Below are 7,478 nucleotides of genomic sequence, written 5' to 3'. Positions count from 1 at the left end.
TTACAGAAATTACAGAAATTGACAAGCTGATCCTAAAATTCATATGGAAATTTAAGGGACTCAGAAAAGCTAAAACAGTCCTGAAAAAGAATAATGGTGGGCCAGGTGTGGTAGTTCATGCCTGTAATCCCAGCATTTTGGGAGGCCAAGGTGGACAGATCACTTGAGTCCAGGAGTTTGAGACCAGTCTGGGTGATATGGTGAAACCTCATCTCTACAAAAATTTAGCTGGGTGTGGTGGCATGCACCTGTAGTCCCAGCTACTCAGGAGGCTGAGGTGGGAGGATCACTTGAACCTTGGAGGTAGAGATTGCAGTGAACCAAAAATGTGCCACTGCATTCCAGCCCGGGTGATACAGCAAGACCCTTCCCCAAAAAAAGAAGAAGAAAAAAAGAACAATGTTGGAGTGCACACACTTCCAATTTCAAAAACTACTATAATAAACTACAGTAATCAGGACAATATGGTACTGGCATAAGGACAACCATAGAGATCAATGAAATATAAATAAGAGCCCTGAGAGTCCAGAAATAAACCCTCACATTTGGTTCACCTGCAAGAGCTGAACATATTTAATGGTGGAGTTCAATGGGGAAAACACAGTCTTGCAAAAAAAGAGATCAGACCCCTGCCTCACACCATACACAAAAATTAAGGTGGATGAAAACAAATGTAGGAGCTAAAACTATAAAACTCTGAGAACATAGACATAAATCTTCATGACCTTGGATTAGGCAATAGTTTCATAAATATGATACCAAAAGCACAAGCAACCAAAGAAAAAATAGATAGACTGGGCTTCATCAGAATTTAAAATTTTGCATCAGGCATGGTGGCTTACACCTGAAATCCCAGCACTTTGGGAGGCTGAGGCAGGAGGATTGCTTGAGACTGGACACTATCAAAAAAGTGAAAAGACAACCCACAGGATAGGAGAAAATAGCTGACAATCATATATCTGATAACGGATTCTAACCAGCATATATAAAGAACCCTTATGACTCAATAATAAAAGACAAATAGCCCAGTTTAAAAAATGGGCTGAGCCAAGTGTGGTGGCTCACTCCTGTAATCCCAGCACTTTGGGAGGCTGAGGCAGGCAGATCACCTGAGGTCAGGAGTTCAAGACCAACCTGGCCAATATGGTGAAACCTCATCTCTACTAAAAATACAAAAATTAGCCAGGTGTGGTGGCAGGCGCCTGTAATCCCAGCTACTCAGGAGGCTGAGGCAGGAGAATCACTTGAACCCAGGAGGCGGAGGTTGCAGTGAGCCAAGATCACGCCACTGCACTCCAGCCTGGGTGACAGAGCAAGACTCCATCTCAAAATTTAAAAAATAAAAATAAAAACGGGCGGATATGGTTGGGATGTTTGTCTCCTTCAAATCTCATGTTGAAATGTGATCTCCAATGCTGGAGGTGGGGCCTGCTGGGAGATGTTTGGGTCATGGAGGTGACTCCCTCATGAATGGCTTGGTGCCCTCCTCACAGTAATGAGAGAGTTCTTGCTCTGTTAGTTCACAAGAGAGCTGGTTGTCTGAAGGAGGCTGGCAGCTCCCACTCCCTCTCTTGCTCACAATGGCTGCCCTTTGCCTTCTGCCATGATTGGAAGCTTCCTGAGGCCTGCTCCATAGGTGCTGGTGCCATGCATCCTGTATAGCCTGTAGAACTGTGAGCCAAATAAACCTCTTTTCTTTACAAATTACTCAGTCTCAGCTATTCCTTTATAGCAATGCAAACAGACTAATGCATGGGCATAGGAAGTAAATAGACATTTCTCCAAAGAAGATATACAAATGGCCAATAAGCACATGAAAAGATACTCAACATCATTAGTTATTAGGAAAATGCAAATCAAAACCACAATGAGATACCACTTTTGTACCCACTAGGTTAGTTATAATAAAAAAGACAGATAATAACAAGTGTTGACAAGAATATGAAGAAATCAGAACCGTCATACACTGCTGGTAAGAATGTAAAACGTTTTGGAAAAAGCCTGGCAGTTCAAAAGGTTATATATAGAGTTATATGATCCAGCAATTCTGCACCTAAAAGGTATATACCCAAAAGAAATGAAAGCATGTATTCACATAAAAACTTACATAAGGCCAGGCGCAGTGGCTCATGCCTGTAATCCCAGCACTTTGGGAGGCCAAGGCAGGTGGATTGTCAGAGTTCAGGAGTTCGAGAACACCCAGGGCAACATGGTGAAACCCTGTCTCTACTAAAAATAGAAAAAAAATAGCCAGGCGTGGTGGCATGTGCCTGTAGTCCCAGCTACTCAGGAGGCTGAGGCATGAGAATCACTTGAGCCCAGGAGGTGGAGGTTGCAGTGAGCCGAGATCACACCACTGCACTCCAGCCTGGACAACAGAGTGAGACTCCGTCTCAAAAAAAAAAAAAAAAAATCTTACATGACTAGTCATAGCAGCATTATTCCCTCAAAGTAGAAACAACCACAACCCAAATGTCCATCAGCTTATGAATGGATAAATGAAAGGTGGTATATTCATACAAAGGAATATTATTCAGCAATAAAAAGGAGGACTAAAGTGCTGACACATGCTGTAACATAGAAAAACCTTAAAAACATCATGCTGGGGCCATGATGCCCTTTGCCTTCTGCCATGATTGGAAGCTTCCTGAGGCCTGCTCCACAGGTGTAGACCCCTTCTCTACAAAAAAATTAAAAATTAGCTGAGGCTGGGCATAGTGGCTCACACCTGTAATCCCAGCACTTTGGGAGGCTGAGGCGAGTGGAACACTTGAGGCCAAGAGTTCCAGACCAGCCTGGCCAACATGGTGATATCCTGTCTCTACTGAAAATATAAAAATTAGCCAGGCGTGGTGGTAGGCACCTGTAATCCCAGCTACTTGGGAGGCTGAGGTAGGAGAATCACTTGAACTCAGGAAGGGGAGGTTGCAGTGAACCGAGATCTCACCACTGCACTACAGCCTGGGCGACAGAGCGAGACTCCGTCTCCAAAACAACAACAACAACAACAACAACAACAACAACAACAACAAAAACAAAGGAGTTTGAGACTAGCCTGGCCAACACGGCAAAACCCTGTCTCTACTAAAAATACAAAAATTAGTTGGGCTTGGTGGCAGGTGCCTGTAGTCCCAGCTACTCAGGAGGCTGAGGCACGAGAATTGCTTGAACTCAGGAGGCAGAGGCTGCAGTGAGTCAAGATCATGCCGCTGCACTCCAGCCTGGGAGACAGAGTGAGACTCTGTCTCAAAAAATAATTAATAAATAAATAAAATAAAATAAAAAATGAGCCGAGCATGGCGGCATGCACCTGTGGTCCTAGCTACTCAGAAGGCTGAAGTGGGAGGATCACTTGAATCTAACAGTTGGAGGCTGCAGTGAGCTATGATTGCGCCACTGCACTCACTCCAGCCTGGACAAGAGAGCAAGACTCTGTCTCTGGGGAAAAAAAAAAAAAAAGCTTTCACTTTTTCATTTATATGAAATGTCTGGAATAGGCAAATCTATAGAGACAGAAAGCAGAAAACAGATTAGTGGTTGCCTAGGGCTGGGGAAGAGGGTTGAGGAGCAATGGGTATAAGGTTCTTCGGGGAGTGATGAAAATGTTCTAAAATTGGTTGTGGTGATGGTTGTACTTTGTGAATATAATAAAAACCTTGAATTGTGAATTGTATGGTATATGAATGATATCTCAGTAAAGCTGTTATTTTTTAAATGCCTGTCCTTTGGACCCATGACTCTATTTCTAGAAATTTTTTCTAGAAATCATTCATGTGTACAAGGACATATGTATAAAGATTTTAATCCACACATGATGGCTCACACCTGTAATCCCAGCACTCTGAGAGGCTGAGCCAGGCAGATCTCTTGAGCTCAGGAGTTCAAGATCAGCCTAGACAACATAGCAAGACCCCATGTCTTAAAAAAATAAAAAATAAAAAATAAAAATTAGCCAGCCGTGGTAGCACATATCTGTAGTTCCAGCTACTTGGGAGGCAGAAGTGGGAGGATTGCCTGAGCCCAGGAGGTCAAGGCTACAGTGAGTGGTGGTCATGCCACTGCACTCCAGCCTGCGTGACAGAGTGACACCTTGTCTCAAAAATAAAAATTTTAAAAAAAGGTTTTCATTACAGTATTGGTTGTAGCAGCAAAAGTATGAAAGCAACCTAAGTGTCCATCAGCAGAGGACAGGTCAGTTATGTCCATCCCTGCGATGGAACAATGGAGTCATTAAAAATGATGGAGAAACTTACAGCCCCAACTACTTAGGAGGCTGAGGTGAGAGGATTGTATGAGCCCAGGAGTTTAAGACCAACCTGGGCAACATAGTGAGACCTCATCTCTAAAACAAAATTTTAAAAATAAATAAAAAGGAGTCACATTTACTAACATCGATGAGGTCCAAGATATACCACCAAGTCAAAAGAAAAAAAAGTTTCAAAAATAAGCCTGTAGGCTGTGCGATGTGGCTCCTGCCTGTAATCCCAGCACTTTGGGAGGCCAAGGCAGGAGGATCACTTGATATCAGGAGTTCGAGACCAGTCTGGCCAATATGGCAAAACCCCGTCTCTACTAAAAATACAAAAATTAGCCAGACATGGTGGCGGGCACCCCTAATCCCAGTTACTCAGGAGGCTGAGGCAGAAGAACCCCTTGAACCTGGGAGGTGGAGGTTATAGTCAGCTGAGATTGCGCCACTGCACTCCAGCCTGGGCAACAAAGCTAGACTGTGTCTGCCCCCAAACCAAAAAAAAAAAAGAAAGAAAGAAAAAGAAAGCATGTAGATTAAAACAGGTACTTAAGAGACTTTAAGAAGAGAAAATTTCAGCTGGGCACGGTGGCTCATGCCTGTAATCTCAACACTTTGGGAGGCTGAGACAGGCGGATCACCTGAGGTCAGGAGTTTAAGACCAGCCTGGCCAACACGATGAAACCCCAACTCTACCAAAAATACAAAAATTAGCTGGCACCTGGCATTCTGATTTTTAAGAAACAAGCATAATAGGATTCCATTCTTATGAAAAAATCTGTATCTATATGTGTATAACAAAAATACCTGGAAATTTAGGATTTAGGGTACTCTTTTTATTTTTGGAGAAAAGGGCTCACTCTGTCACCCAGGCTGGAGTGCAGTGGCAGGATCACGGCTCACTGCAGCCTCCAACTCCTGGGCTCAAGGAATCCTCTCAAGTAACTAAGACTACAGGTGTACACTACCATGCCCAGCTAATTTTTGAATTTTTTTCTTTTAGATATGGGGTCTTGCTATATTGCCCAGGCTGGTCCCAAACTCCTGGGCTCAAGCAATCCTCCCACCTCAGCCTCCCAAAGGGCTGGGATTACAGGAGTGAACCACCACACCCAATCTAGGATACTCTTAATTTATGTTTTACTGAATTTTCCAATTTTTGTTACTGCAATGGACAATAATTACTTCTACAGCCAGAAAAAACAATAAAGCTTTTTGCTGTGTTGCAAGCAATCCTTGTGTGAGCAGAAAGGGTAGGTGGGGAATGACACTGGAGCTACAGGGAGATGGAGCAGGAGAAGACCAAGGCTCAGCGTCCTCCCGCCTTGGCGTCCAGGGCTGATTCAAGGCCTAGCCCCCACTGCAGTTTCCCAGAGACTCAGACCCGCTTCTCTTTCTTTTTTTTTTTTTAAACAGAGTTTTGCTCTTGTTGCCCAGGCTGGAGTGCAATGGCGCTATCTCGGCTCACTACAACCTCTGCCTCCCAGGTTCAAACGATTCTCTTGCCTGAGTAGCTGGGACTACAGGCATGTGCCACCAAGCCCGGCTAATTTTTTGTATTTTTAGTAGAGATGGGGTTTCTCCATGTTGGTCAGGCTGGTCTCAAATTCCCAAACTCAAGTGATCCACCTGCCTTGGCCTCCCAAAGTGCTGGGACTACAGGCATGAGCCACCACGCCCGACCTAAGACCCCTTCTCTTTCAGGGCAGCTGGTGCAGCTGCTGCACAGCCAACCCCCTTGCCCCATGCTCCAAAGACAGTGGGAATGCAATCCTGGCTTGATGAAGGTCACCCTGTTTCTGGCTGTACAATTCACCAAGGAGGAGAAGCCCTGGGCAGGAGGCCTGGGGCTGGGGCAGGTTCTCATCCTGCCTACTACCAGCACAAAAACATTATCACAGCTCAATGAACACTCTCTACGCATCAGGCAGTCCTGCTAGGTGATGTATGTGATTCATTTTATTTCCTCCTCCAGATGACCTGAAGTGACGGGTGGGATCGCCATCTTCATTGTACAGATGGGCAAACTGAGGCTCAGGGAACCTACGTGAGTGGACCCAGGTGCTCAAAGTGGAGGTGCCTGCAGCAGCCACTATCTTTGAGACTGGACCTGGCTGGACCCCTCATGGGTGGACCTCAGTGAATTCTGCCAGGATCCCAGGAAGGGTGCCTTCCCTCATTTCCCAGATGAGGACCCTGAGAATGAGAGGGGAAAGCCACTTGTCCATGTCCCACAGTGACTGTGTGGCAGGAATAGGCGCAAGCCAGGGCCTGTGCTCTCAGCTGCCATACCAGGCAGCCTCTTTCACCTGCGAGGGGCCAAGGGCACGCTCCCCACCTCCGTGGCTGGCACTAGTAATATCAATTAATAATAATAGATAATAGCAATAATTATTATGACATATAATTATATCAAATGTATTATATTAACATCATCATCATCATCATCATCCACATCAACACAGTTGTGTTGTAACCTGGGGAGTGTGTGTCAGTGGCCAGTGTGCTGTCCTGTATGCCAGTGCATTTGCTCTTCTCAGCAGATCTATAAGTCTTCATTCTGACTTTATTTCCCCCCATTTTAAAGGCCCAGGGAGCAGACCACATGGGGACTACACCTCTGGTGCATAGTTGCCACTCCTGTCCTGTACAGGGCAGCCCAGTGGGAAGCTCTCCGAGGCTGTGTGGTAAGCACCTTTCCCATTGCAAGGAGGTTGGGGGGCAGCTCTCCAGAGGATCTGGGTCCATCTCCCAGCTGAGCCACCCAGCCACAGGATGTGCCCTTCCCAGCAGGAGAAAGGACACTGAATGACAGGGCCAAGGTGCCAGGAACAGCAACCAGGGTTTCAGGGGATCTGTAACTGCCTCCTCAGCCAGTCCAGGCCCAAGGTTACTCCATGCCCTTTCACTGGTCAATCAGTTGGCCAGCTCATGCCAGGGAGCTCACACCTTCGAGAGGCCACGCTGCTGCTGAAAAGAGGGGCTGCTTCTCCCTGAGTGCCCATGACCTGCCAGGCACTGACTGTGCTGGGCCATCAGCACTGAGCCTCACAAAACGCTTTCAATGGCCCTATTCTACAGAGGAGACAGTGAAGGCTCAGGGAGGTCAAGTGACTTGTCCAAAGTCACATGGACAGGAAGCCTCATAGTTTCCTGGTGGCCAGTTTCCACCAAGAAGGTGTGTGTATTAGTCCATTCTCCCACTGTTAAAAGGACATACCTAAGACTG

The sequence above is a fragment of the Hylobates moloch genome, unplaced genomic scaffold (assembly GCF_009828535.3).
Source record: "Hylobates moloch isolate HMO894 unplaced genomic scaffold, HMol_V3 SCAFFOLD_21, whole genome shotgun sequence".
Classification (NCBI taxonomy): Eukaryota; Metazoa; Chordata; class Mammalia; order Primates; family Hylobatidae; genus Hylobates; species Hylobates moloch.
This window is presented reverse-complemented; position numbering follows the sequence as displayed.